We start from the raw sequence: 13,929 nt of genomic DNA on the forward strand, positions 1-13,929 counted from the left end.
GGCGCGAGGCGCGGTTGCGGGCGGTAGGCGGCGGCGGGTCGGGGAGGGACTTGCGCGGGCCTGGCGGGCCGGTGGCGGAGGGGCGGTGGCGCGACACGTGGCGGCCTCTCAGTGGCCGTGGGCGACGGTGGATGGGGTGTCCGGCCCGGCGGACATGTCCGGTGCGCCGAGGAGATGAATTTTTAGGGTTTCGGGGGAGAAGAACCCATGGATTTCGGAGGGGGGCTATTTATAGGCATAGAGGGAGCTAGGAGTGTCCAAATGAGGTGCGGTTTTCGGCCACGCGATCATGATTGAACACTCTAGATGATGGAGAGGGTTTTGGTGGGTTTTGGTCCAAAATGGAGGGGTGTTGGGCTGCAACACACACGAGGCCTTCTCGGTCCCTCGGTTAATCGTTGTAGCATCAAACGAAGTCCAAATGGCACGAAACTTGACAGGCGGTCTACTGGTAGTAAACCAAGGCTGCTTGACAAGTCCCGGTCCAATCCGGAAATGTTTAACCCCCACACATGAAAAGAAGGTAGAAAGGGGCACCGGAGGAGATAGGAGCGTCAGAATGCAAAACGGACAACGGGGAAAATGCTCGGATGCAGGAGACGAACACGTATGCAAATGAAATGCACATGATGACATGATATGCAATGCATGACACGCAAGCAATGACAAGGCAACAACAATGAATAACTAGACAACACGTGGCACATCGGTCTCGGGGCGTTACATATACTGCTGGTGGCCTCGGGGTTCCTCAAAATACACTATTGTGGAGTGATCTCGGGTGCTTGAAAGTAATGGTGCAGCTTCCTCGAGGCCATCAGAAGGCCAAAGATCAGCTTTTGGACCCTAGAGTACCTTGATCTAACCCCCTGCAAGAGAGTGCTGACAATGTAAACTAGTCGCTGCACCATTTTCTTTCTTGCCACAGCCTCCTGATCATGAGTGCTGATATGTGGTTTCCCCTCGTTGCCGCGAACAGATCTTGCAAGGGATGAAATTGGCTCAATACTTGCAGGTTCTGCCGCAATAGCTTCTTATCTTTCCACTTCCCTCTGTGCCACATGGCTGCACTAACCACTTGGTTTGTTGCTGCTTAGTATAGCAGCAACGACTCTTGTGGTTTGGGTGCGACTAAGGTTGGAGCATAAGAAAGGTAAGCTTTCAGTTCCTGTAGTGCAGCGTCGGCCTCCGGAGTCTATTTTACTGGACCATCATTCATGAAAATCTTGAAGAACGGCAAGGCGCACTCAGTGGATTTAGAAATGAACCTGCTTAGTGCGGCCACATAGCCAGTTAAGCATCTCACATCCTTAACTATCTTCACAGAGATACAAAGAACCCAAGGAGCTTTCCGGACAGAACGCCAAATACACATTTCTCTGGATTAAGCCTCAAGTTCATCCCCTACAAATTTGCAAAGGTCTCTTTTAAATCTTCTATGAGTGAAGATTTGTCTTTGATTTTGACCACGATATCACCCATGTATACTTCAATGTTCCTGTGCAACTGTGCCTTGAACCTAATCTGCACGGCCCTTGCGAACGTAGAACCAACATTTTTTAGCCCGAATGGCATACACACAAGGCAGTATGTGTCACACGTGGTGATGAAGGCGGTTTTTTCTTCGTCTTCCTTGGCCATGAAGATTTGGTGATACCTAGAGTATGCATCCAAGATGGATAGCAAGTCACATCCAGAGCTAGAATCAACAATCTCGTCAATCCGCAACAAGGGGAAGGGGTCCTTTGGACAAGCTTTGTTCAAGTCAGTGAAGTCAATACAAAGTCTCCACTTCCCGTTAGCCTTGCACACCACCATTGGATTAGCCAACCAAGTTGGATCCAGTACTCCTCGGACCAAACCTGTCGCTTCTAGCTTCTTGATATCTTCAGCAATGAACTGTTGTCTCTCCATGGCCTGCTTTCTGACTATTTACTTGACGGGGCAGGCATGAGGACAAACAGCAAGGTGGTGCTCGATTACCTCCCTGGGAACACCGGGGATGTTAGATGGTTGCCGGGCAAACACATCGACATTTGCTCGCCGGAAGGTAACGAGCACGCTTTCCAATTGATTGTTAAGGGTAGCACTGATGGTGAAGGTACCATCACAGCTATCCTGTTGCGCCAAAACTTTCTTGGTTGCCGGGGGGACATTCTTGGATCTCTTGCAATTTGAACTTTCCAGTAAGTCGCTGCCGAGCACGGCGTACTCCAAAGAGACGCGCTTCCCGGAGTATTTATCGGAGTTCTCGCCGGTTCCCTTGGCTTTCTTCTCTCTCTTGGCGGGGCCTGGGCCGCCGGCATCCTCTGCTGCAACCACATCCCTAAACATCTTATCCACACAGATAACTGCATCTCTCATCCGGCGGTATGGTAATGACTCCCATAGGACCAGACATCTTCAATGTGTTGTAGGTGTAGTGGGATGCGGCCATGAACTTGGCCAGAGATGGTCGGCCAAGAATTCCGTTAAATGGCAGGGGAAGTTCAACTACATCGAACACAATCTTCTCTGTCCTGAAATTATTTCCCCCCAAACGTTACCGGCAAGGTGATCTTTCCCTTCGGCTGGCTCCTCCCTTGGTTGATTCCTTGGAAAGTGCCAGTTTTCTTCAAGTCCTCATATGGAATCTGGAGTTTCTTCAGTACATCCTGAGAAATCAAATTCAAGCCTGCCCCGCCGTCAACCAACATCTTAGTGACCTTGAGGTTGCGGATTTTTTCGGAACTAACAACCGCAAGCATCCTACCGCAGTGGTGTGGTCTAGATGATCCTCAATGTCAAAAATGATGGGCATGCGGGACCACTTGAGTGGTTCTCAAGTGCTTGCTACTGGTTCTGCTGCATTAACTTCACACGATCAATGCTTGAGCTAGCGGTGAGAGGATTGCAAAGATGCTCCCCCGTCAATGCACATCACCTCAGGAGCTTTCTGGAACTCCTATTCACTGGTTTCATCATCTTCCTCTTCACTATCATCTTCATTTTCCTTCCTATCACGGCCTCTGGCGAGTTTTTCGTCCTGCTGATTAGACTTGCCATGGTGTCCGTTTCCACCACCACGGACCTTCCCGCCAGTACGATTCCGGTTTGTCTCCTTGTCACGCCTTTCCTATTCGTCTTTTTGTTTCTTAACCAATTTCTCAACTTGCTTGCAATCTTGGACATCATGACCCTTGATCCTATGGATTTTGTGGTATGGCCTGTCAGACTTGCTGGTTTTCTCAGCAGCCGCTGCCACCTAATAGTCACCGCATGTAGCAGCTTCCTTGTCGGGCGTCTCAGTTTTTGCTTTCTTGCTAGTGCTAAGATCACCAGTACCCTCAATGGCAATTACTGCCTTCTCCTTTCGCTTCTTGCTGCGCTTCTTGTTCTTCTTCCTAGGGGTGGTAGCGTTGTCGTCATCTTTAGAATTTGACTTTGATGCCAACCTCTTCCTCGGGAAGTCTTCTCCCTTCTTCAGTACGAGCACACTTGTCCGCCAGCGTGTAGAGCTCACTGACCATCTTGGGCAACAGAACTTTCATCTTAGCCCGCATTTCTGCGATTGCGCATATTTGTATGGAATGTAGCAATCACAGCTCCCGGGTGTACCTTTGGGATATTGCAGTGCACTCGGCTGAACCTCTGCAAATACTTGCGTAAGCTCTCTCCCTATTTCTTGGCTGGCCTGGCTCTTGGTGGCTGCCCGTGAAGCCACCCACAAACTCGTTGCATAGGTCGGCCCAGGAGGAAAAGGAATCTTCAGGCAGGTGCATCAGCTAGGACCACACATTTGGTTTGAGGGCCAATGTCAAGTAGTTGGCGAGCACCTTCTCATCCCTTCCCCCAGCAGCTTGTATGAAAATCGTATAGATGCCCAAGAACTCTGCCGGGTTCAGTTTTCCATCATACCTCTCAGGTAGTTTAGGCTTGAGGGTGCTAAACGATGGCCACTGGACTTGTCGTAGGTCACTAGTGAAGGCAGGGCACCCTACCTCGTAAGGTAGTACCAGCCAGCACTTGGCGCAGGTTCATCAACAACAACCCCGTTGCGCCTGTCGGATTGACGACGTGTCTCGTGATGCCACTCAATGGTGCGCGAGTGTCTTCCTTCTTCCTTTCCCTCAAAACTTGGTGCACTTTATTATGCTGTTTAGTAACTTTAAAATATGATTTAGGGTAGAACAGTAGCAAATTCAAAAATTGCACATGGGGACTTTTCGGAATTGTTATCTGTTGTTTCCGACCTCATTTAAACTTGCTTTTATGTGGGGTTCTTTTGTGCATCGTGTTTGCCATGAGTAACAACATTTACCTTGTCATGCATCATACTTGATTGTGCATCATGTCTTGTTCATGCTTGTGTGTTTACCGTGTTGTTTGCTTCTTTCCGGTTGTGCTTCGTCTCGGTAGTCCTAGTTTCGATGCGATTGTGAGGATTCGTTCCACTATGTTGGTTCGACTACTTCATAGAGTCGATCTTCTTTTGAGCGAGATTTCAGGTAAGATGTACATTACCTTGGATACCACTACTACCTTCACTTGCTAATTGTCTCGATGTTATCGCTATGTCATGCTACCTACCACTTGTTTATCAAGCGTCCCAATTGCCATGAAATAGCCTCTTACATTTCCACCATCCCAACAAACCATTGTTTGGCTATGTTACCGCTTTGCTCAGCCCCTCTTATAGCATTGCTAGTTGCAGGTGTAGTGCACCTTGTCCATGTTGGGACATGAAGATCATGGGATATCACAATATCTCTTATTTAATTAGTCCATCTATATACTTGGTTAAGGGTGGAAGGCTCGGCCTTTTGCCTGGTGTTTTGTTTCACTCTTGCCGCCCTAGTTTCCATCATACCGGTGTTATGGTCCTTGATTTTGTGTTCCTAACATGGTCGGGGTTTATGGGCCCCCCTTGTCAGTTCGCTTTGAATTAAACTCCTCCAACAAGGCCCAACATTGGTTTTACCATTTCCCAACATAATAATAAACAAGATTACAAATTTGACGCGTAGGGAGTTAGCGCTACCCGAGGTTCATTATTCAGCATAATACAGGGGGCAGTGCTGAAGGTGCTGGTCCAAAACAGGCGGCCTGCGGGGCCACCACGGGGAAACTCGAAGTCTCATTTTACTCGTAGCTTGTCCCGTACGATCGTGGCCTGAGGCAAGATACGCACGGCTACTTTCGGGGTGTCAGCATGTTGGGAGGTCACTGGTTGGAGTCACCAAAATCGGCGGCGGGCGCCATGGCAGCTCCATACCTGGTGGCTTGTTGACCTCAGCGAACCCGAGGAGACTTTGAATTGTAGCCCTCCATTCATCCATCCTGTCTGATGCGGGAGGGGAAATCCAGAAGCAGCTCAGCTCTTGCTACTTCTTCAGCCGTCATTTCTAGGATGGTGTGGGAGGTAGAGCGCGACACCGCTCGACTCCTGGACAAGCCAGAAGAAGCGCCATCGGGCTCTCGTCGCCTCAAACCTGTAGCCAAAGGGACTTTACACGGCTGAAGCTGTTCTCGGGGACCAGGCTCTTGGTCAGTCGGGCCCTTCCCGTGCGGGTATAGTCGTTGGGGGTCGATGGCGTCATTAGGAGTGTTGTGGCGCTGGCCTGATGCTGGGAGAGGTGCACGCCCTGTCTCTGCCCTTCCAGGAGGTGTGTTCAATGGATCTCAGTGCGTGCTAGAGAAGGAGTTAACATTACATCGGTTGGTCAAGTCTGTGGGCTGTACAGGAGGAAGCTGAGCGCCTCCATGGCCTGCTCCGATGGGAGCTTGACCAACGACATGCTGAAGGGGTTGGGTTGTGCCCGCGGCCCCTGCCACAGAAGTAGCAGGATGGTTATTGGCACCGCTTGCCTTGGCGGCCCCGTTTGCCGCAGCCGTAGTGCCCATGGCCACGGGTAGCAAGGCCTTCGAGGAAGAAGGATGCGCTCTGACTCCGCTCTTCTTCTTAGGAGCCTTGGATGTTGAATGTTGGCTAAGATCGATGCGCCGACTACTACTTCAGGTTCGCACAAGTGACGTACCCTTCCTGGCGCGCTAAATTTGTCGGCGTGGAAGCACGATCAACTATGGGGCAGGGGTGCCCCTTTGTGGTTCGACATGGGGACGATCGTGTTGCACAAAGAATAGAAGCAATAGGGGACGACGGGATGATGGACATCTCACTTTTCACCCAGATTCGGGCCGCCTTGCAGCATAAAACCATACTCCAGCATTTGGTGGATTGATTTGGAGGTGGACGAAGGCTCAATGCACTCTGGCCCGACAAGGGTGTCTTGGGGGAGAGCATTGAGCTTACAAGTGTAGGGGGTCGAAGTGTTCGAACCCTTTGCTAGGTTGCCTCAGGCCTCCTCTTATAGGTTAATGGGCGATCACAGTGGCAAAACAGTCATTTGGGTGTGATTGGATAGCTAACAATGCTATCATACCTAACTCTGGCAGTTAGGACAAAGTGCATTAAATGCACTGCTAGGTGTCGTGTCGAGGGTGAATCCCGGCAAGCATGCCGCGCCACTTATCTGCTTGTTTTTATCAGCTTGACACGCCCCCTAGATGGGTGTCAATAAAGCTAACCCCGTCTTCTTGATGCTGCCAAGTGCGATATGGGATCCACCTAGTTTCTTAGCACCTTGACACCGACCCGACTAGTGACTTGGGTGTGATGAGGTTAAGCGGTGGCATCTCGGCTGAGGAGCTTGACGGCCCCGACAAGCTTGTCGGGGCAAGTCTGGGCTTTCCCTTGGGTGGTGTCGACCTGGCCAGTCTTTCCTGCCCGGCAAGGGAGGCCCTCCCAAGGTGTTCTTTAGATTATCTTGGGTCTTTTTAATTCTCTTCTTGATCTCACGAAGAGCGGCTTCTCCGGCTTGTCTTTGTGTCGCGCACTGGTGATGTATGTATGATCATCAGCACGCCTGTGGATGAGTCTGGTCATCAGACATGAATGTCTATTTGACCGACGTGAAGACAATCAATAAAGTGTGGGATCTTGTGGATGTTATCCTAGTCAACTTCAGTGCCATCAGTAATAGTCGAGTTCTTGTCAAATAACAAACGAGTAGTGTCCTACACTTTGTAATAACCCACGCATGCCACCAATTATAAGAAATATTAGTTAGAAGTAGCATTTTCACGAGAGAAGGGAATCACAAATTGTTGCTACTTCTAAAGTCAAATTGTGATTAGTTAGACAGAATAGGTGGATTAAGAAGTAATCGAGAGAACATGAAAGAACCAAATAAAAAACTAACATGGAAGAACTACTGGAACAACATCGGGTTGGAATCTCACAGGGAAGATGAGACCAATTTCTGCTATTTCCATCAACATCTATGTGCCAACTTTAGTCCATAACACTTGAGAAATTTTATCGAAGCTCAACCATAAAAAAGGAGCGATTTTCTTGGTTCATGAACCCAACTGTGAACTTATATCCATGGCACGTCTCCAATGTGACGATTAAACTGGTATATTCAGTTATGGCAAGGCCGACCTTCTTGATTACATGTGTTCTAGCAGAGCAAGGGATGCACTGCATGAGAAATAATATGAGAACACAATTTATTCGCTATCCAGATCTAGAAATAATTTCCGGTTTCACATCAGTGTTGACCATGGTATTAGTACCTTTTATCCAAATATAGCAATCAAAATTTTCAAAGTAGTCAACATCATTTTCAAAAACCACAACCCTCCTGGATAGAAAAGAGGATTCTAGGAATATACTATGCGCGTTTTATAATCATGTATTATGATAGGAAGGAACAAGTCTGGTGTCTCGTGAAGGGTGCAAAAACCTATAGGGTCCTTGCACTTTGGGCACTGCAAATGAAACAAACTAGATTCAGTAGGAAGAAAAATGCATCAACCGCGGCAGTTCCCATCCTAGGATTATGGACAACCGTGGGACTAGGATTTATTAGGGATGGATGAAGAATTCGTGCCTGGCTCTCCATGAGAAAACCCTAAGCAATCACCGAGAGGAGGTTTTCATTGAACTATCAGACGAGGGAGAAGGGGATTCAGGCCAAGTGAAATATTGCTGCTTCGTCTCTCCAACTTCTACTATTACTGGAAAGGTGGGGTTTTTGTGATTTAACAACTCATTGGGCATTACTTCAGCTCTATGACTGGGTGAGTCTACTATGAAGTTGTGCGCCTAATTTGGTGCATGGCACATGGACCCCGTTGTTGGATGCCCCGCTTATCAGAAAAAGGAAGTAGAAACGCATGAGTAACTAGTTACACATAAATACATTTTTGATAGAGAGATACTCCCTCTATAAAGAAATATAAAAATATTTTATATCACAAATTTATACATAAGAAAAAAACAAGGGGAATACATATGACATGATGTGGGGTCCAGATGAGAATAAAATACTTAAACAGGCTGACGGGTCTGGACTTTGGGTCAAAGGTGGTGGGCCTGCATGTTTACGGGCCCATGTGTACTAACTCAGCACATTTCATCTGGTAAATATTGCATGTGATCGGTGCGATGCTGGTTTTAGATGCTTTCGTAAGGAGAATAGAGAAAATTAAATAAAGCACAACAACTATTAGAATGAAATCAAATGATAGTTCCTAACAAGCAACCAGAGTTGCAATTCTTTCATGATGTCCTACGTGATAAATAATTCTATAGTACTATTTATACACATAGGACACTTGTTTCACCATGCCATATTACATCAAAAGCTCTCGGAGGATAGATCAGCTCGGCAGTTGCGTGTTGCTACTGAAGAATTTCAAGGTTGCGCATGGTAAGAGAAACTTGGCCATGGTCGCCCGGTTTATTCAACGACTCCCTTGTTGCTCAAGGAATTCTCTGTATGCAAAAAAGAAGATATACACAAACAGTTAGATTAACACAGTGAATCATGTGAAACAACATGGAAAGAAAAAAGAATGAAGCACTTGGGCTGCCAATGCTTACAAGGAAGGTGGAGATGTCAGCTTTTGTAAGGACATTGGTGCATGTAGTGCGAATTGCAGCCCAGTCTATTGCCAGTGCAAGTGCTGGGTCTATTGCCGCTACACGGGCCAGAGCAGATGCAAGTGCAAGTTCAAGTGTTGGTGCACGTGCCCACGTCATTGCTGGTGCTCGTGGTGGTGCGATTGGTAGTGTAGCTGCTCCTGCTGGAGATGATGCTCCTTGTGGAGTTGGTGCCGGTGTCAGAGCAGGTGCCCGTGTTGATGCCCGATCCTCCGGTAGATCAGCTTGATCCGCTGACACAGTCGATGACCAATCCTCTAGTGGATTAGACTGAGCTACTATCACTGTCAGTGCAAGAGCCAGTGTTGTCAGAGCAGGTGCCGGTGCTCAATCCGATGGTGAGATGGTACCAATGTGCGAGACATCAACGATCGTCTCTGGTCTGCTATTATTTCATACTTCAGCTTTCTAACTTTGCTAGGCTCCATGACCTGGATCCAGTCTTTTTCTTTCCTTCTTTTGAACGTGAGAGGGTCTCATTGTGGCATGTTTGTTAAAACAAACAGCAGTTGATCAGTGGGCTTCAGATTGTACAAAGACAATAGAATCCAATTGTGTCCAGTAATATAAATGATGGAGAGTTCCTTCATTATTGACACGAGATGGACGCACGCGCGCCTTCTCCTCCCCCCCGGGCCCGCTGGTGGTGGCAGCCTCCACCATTTCCCTCGATGTTGCCGCCAGCCTGGCCTCCCTCGCCTCATCTGGCATGACGATCGCCCCCTCCGGCAAAGGATAGCCTCGCCCCCCCCCCCTCGCAAAACCGACACCGCGCCCAAGCCGAAGAAGATGCTGACACCCGAACAATGGGCATGGGAGTCGGCCAAGAGGAAGTGTTGGAGGCATGCGGCAGACGTGAGGATGAAGCCATCACGACGGCCGCCGTGCAGCAGGAGGTCACCACCGCTCGGGTCGCGGCGGCAACGAGGGAGTCACTCTATATGCTAAGGTTAAACCCTAGCCAGCACGGCCTCGTCAACGCCGCCATGGCGGCGGCCAGTGCCAGCTCATCCATGTTCCCCCAAATGGTGCTAACTTGCACACCCCGTGCGTCGGCTTGCACCCCGATGCCCGGCTTCCATGTCTACCCACAGGGCTCCCGCCTCTTCGGGGAGTGCTCGCCCGAGGTGAGCGTGTTGGTGCCTTCCACCGCGCCCGCGTCCATCGACCTCAACGCCACACCGGTGGCCAGCGGCTCGACACCGGACGTGCAAGGAAATGAGCGTGGTAGAAGCTAGCCGATGTGCTGCCGGGCGATAAGGACTACATGTAGAACATGATCTTCGAAGGTGGTGCACCGGCCGCTGGCGGTGCCGCCGGTGCTGGCTACGATCCCGACGAGAGGCAAAGCTAGGACGGTTGAGGGGCGTTCACGTTGTCCACCTTTGATCAAGGTCTGGTGGCCTTCATGCATGATCAGGTCGGCCTTGACCTAGAAGGCTTCCCACTCGACCATGTGTTTCTGGAGGACTATGGGAAAGAGGAAGAGGACGAGTGCGACATCGAAGGGGAACCTTTGTTCTAGGACGAGCTCGCCACCAAGCCGGCGGGGCAAAGCCGAAGCACAAGAGCAAGTGGACCAAGGCATACAGGGCGGCTGAGGACAAGCTTCTTTGTGAGTGTTGTAGAGACATAGGGCAAGACCCCAAGACAGGCGCCGAACAAAAGGCATCAACCTTTTGGATTCGGGTCCACCATGAGTTCCATTAGCGCAAGAAGTTTCCACCGTACCAAATAGTAAGCACGCGCGGGTGGGTGTCCATTTCGAAGCTATGGAGGATGATCCAACAAGAGTGCAACAAGTTTTGTGCCACTCTTGAGAGCGTTAAGGCCCGCCCCATGAGCAGTATCAGCATGGAAGACATGGTATGCTAGGTAGCCACCCTCTTTTGTGTCATTCCGTTTATGCTTGCATGTTCATTTGTATACAATTTGCCAATATGCTTGCATGAAATACATTTGTAGGCATTTCAAGCTTTGGAGGCATTCAAGGTCCAACACAATGGCAAGTGCTTCAACCTCTCCCATTGCTTTAGGGTCATCAAAGACGAGGAGATGTTCAAGGCGCAATACGCTGCCCTCAAGTTGCATGGGGAGAAAGAAGCCGTGGAGGATGTTGGGGACGGCGAGAAGGCACGGCCGCGGGGAAGACCAACTCGAAGAAGGAGGACAAGAAGGATGCGGCATCGAATGCCTTGATCGCAAGTGTGGAGGGCATGATGAGCAAGAAGGAATCAAGGGAGGAGGAGCGCCAGTGTTACAAAGAAGAGCAGATGAACACCTTCATGGTGATCCAAAGGAGGAGGCTTGAGATGGACGCGGAGAAGCAAGCCAAGATGCTTGAGATGGAGGCGAAGAAGCAAGCCAAGATGCTAGAAATCGAGGCCGCCAACGCCAAGACCAAGGTGAAAGAAGTGGATCTCGCGAGCATGATGACCGGGTTGGAGTTCATGAAGGTGGATCTCCACACCGTGTCGCCAAGGAAGAGGCCGTGGTTCGAGAAGATGCAGGCCTACATGCTCATGTTTGACGATGAGTGATCTATGGTGGCGAGTGCCATCATTTTTTTGTATGCCGGCGGCCTCCATGGCGTGGTCGAACTCATGTCCCACCCTTTTTTTGTCTGCTGGCCGCCGGTGAGTGCGCCAGCATGAACTGTGTGTTGTTATTCTGAAGCCGACATTATATGCCAGCGCTGGCATGGTGCTGGCATGAGACATGGCCGCTGGCATGATCTATGGTTGCGGGCCTTTTCAAAAATTGTGTGCGGACATGAAATGGGTTGGCACGTTGGGCTCATTACCATCCCAAATCTAAAACAGGGCGGACGCCGGGCGGGCGGCCGACCCAAATGGACAAAAAGCGGACAAAAGCACCATCTGTTTGGTCGGCCCATTGGAGTTGCTCTGATAAGAAGAGAAACCTTGTCACAACCCAATCCTAGTCCTTACATGTCCTTGCATCAGCATCCATGCATTATGTTAAATTCAAATGAATTTGAATTGAGGATTATTCAAAGCCTCAAAATTTTTTTAATAAGTGCAAAGAACCCAAAAAATCTCATTCAATGTTTCCAAAAATCCCTTCATTGACGTTTGATTATTTTGGCAAGGGTTTTGGTCCAAACCAAAAATATTGAACATTTTTAAGGATTTAATTTTGGGACATGAATTTAAATTAATAGCTATTGGAATTTGAATTATATTCATATAATTAGAATATAACTTCAAATGACGCTGAGTTGTTCTATGTGCTTTGGAAAATCACATCTAGCAACATAAACATATTTCAGAGAAGTTGGCACTAGTTTTGCATCTTGTTTGAATTTAAAACAATGGAAAAATAAATACAAACAAAACAAAACCGAAAAACGAGAGCAGAAAACCTTACCTACCAGCCACTTATCTGGTGGCCCAGTGGAGCTGGCCTAGCCCACCTCCTCAGCGCTAGTCGTCATCAACCTCGTGCCAGAAGGCACGAGGGCACATTTCGACATGCGCGGGCACACGCCCTCCACCTCCTGCTTGCCGCCGCTGCGTCAAGACGCCTATGAGCGCCACACAACCCCTTGGTCACTCCCCCCTCTCTCCCATGCCTCTCCCTCATCTGCACCCCGTCCTTGGACCACCACCGAGCAGAGCTCATCACCGCCGCCACCGTTCACTGCGGCCACTAGCCCTCCCTCGTGCATCCAGCGTGTCCAGGAGAACTACCGCAGCTCCGTCTTCCTCCTCGAGGACCCATGAAATTGGGTACGCACTACAGCGTCTGCACCATGCTCTTCATCAACCTCGGACGGCCGAGATCTTCGGCGCCGGTTCACCACCTCCGACGTCTCCCCCGACCCACTGGGCCCTCGAATCGACCCCCTGTGAGCTATGCCTCCTTCTCCCCCTCCTCCTATTACCCCATGCACCCTCTAGGCATAGCTCCCCTCTGGTCGAAGCTCGCTGTCCGCCATTGTCATCATGCACCTTGCCTCCGAGCTTGATGTACCCTACCCTGCTACCCGTCGTGCTCCTGGTGATCCAGAGAGGCCTCCTGGTTGGTTACAACGATCGGTAGCACCATGCATCCCCACAGCCGTGCAAACCCAAGGTCACGGCGCCGCCTAGCACGTCATCGTCCTTGATACCGAGTACGCTAGTGCATTTCGCCACCTCCGTTTGATGCGCGTGTCCACCAGCAACCGATAGAGACCATCCGTGCGACAAATGGTCGCCGGAGGAGTAATTCCAACAAACCTTCGCTGCGCGGGAGAGTCACCGCCGGCTTAATCTGGCCGACAGATGTGGCACTGTCTTGATTAGGCCTAACCACTAATTAACACTATCCTAATTAACATCTGGGTCAATGACATGCGGGGCCCAGCCACTCTTAACCTTTAGTTTAGTTTAATTTAATCCCTAGTTAAAAGTGTGACACCGACATCACTACAAAAAAGACACATCCGTGACATTTTGGGCCGAACGAAAGTTTTTTCTGTCATACTTATGACACTTCTATGACAATAATTGTGATAAAACACGGTATCATCATAGATGTGATGGGTTCCTACTTCTATGACAAAAAATCATGACATAAAATGGGCTTTTCATCCAGGGCGGGCCGAAGACACAGCTGCATGACATTCTTTGGGCCGTCCATGACGGAAAAAACCATGGTAGAAGTGAGGGCGAGGAAAATATCGGGGTGTTCCCGGTTACGGTGGGTGGTCAGGGCCGAGCGATGCGTGTTTCTCTCGTACATGCACGCGCATGGGTGCGAGGCGTTGGGCTCTAACTGAACCCGAGTGAGGCGTTGGGCTCTAACTGAACACCAGCGATTGCACTGCAGGCTACGCATTACTGAACCCGAGCGATCGACCGATCGCTGTTAACTAAACCCGATCGAGCGATTTCTTCACTACTGCTGCTAACTGAAGCCGATCGATGCTGCCT

The sequence above is a fragment of the Triticum dicoccoides genome, chromosome 4A, assembly GCF_002162155.2.
Source record: "Triticum dicoccoides isolate Atlit2015 ecotype Zavitan chromosome 4A, WEW_v2.0, whole genome shotgun sequence".
NCBI classification, from domain to species: Eukaryota; Viridiplantae; Streptophyta; class Magnoliopsida; order Poales; family Poaceae; genus Triticum; species Triticum dicoccoides.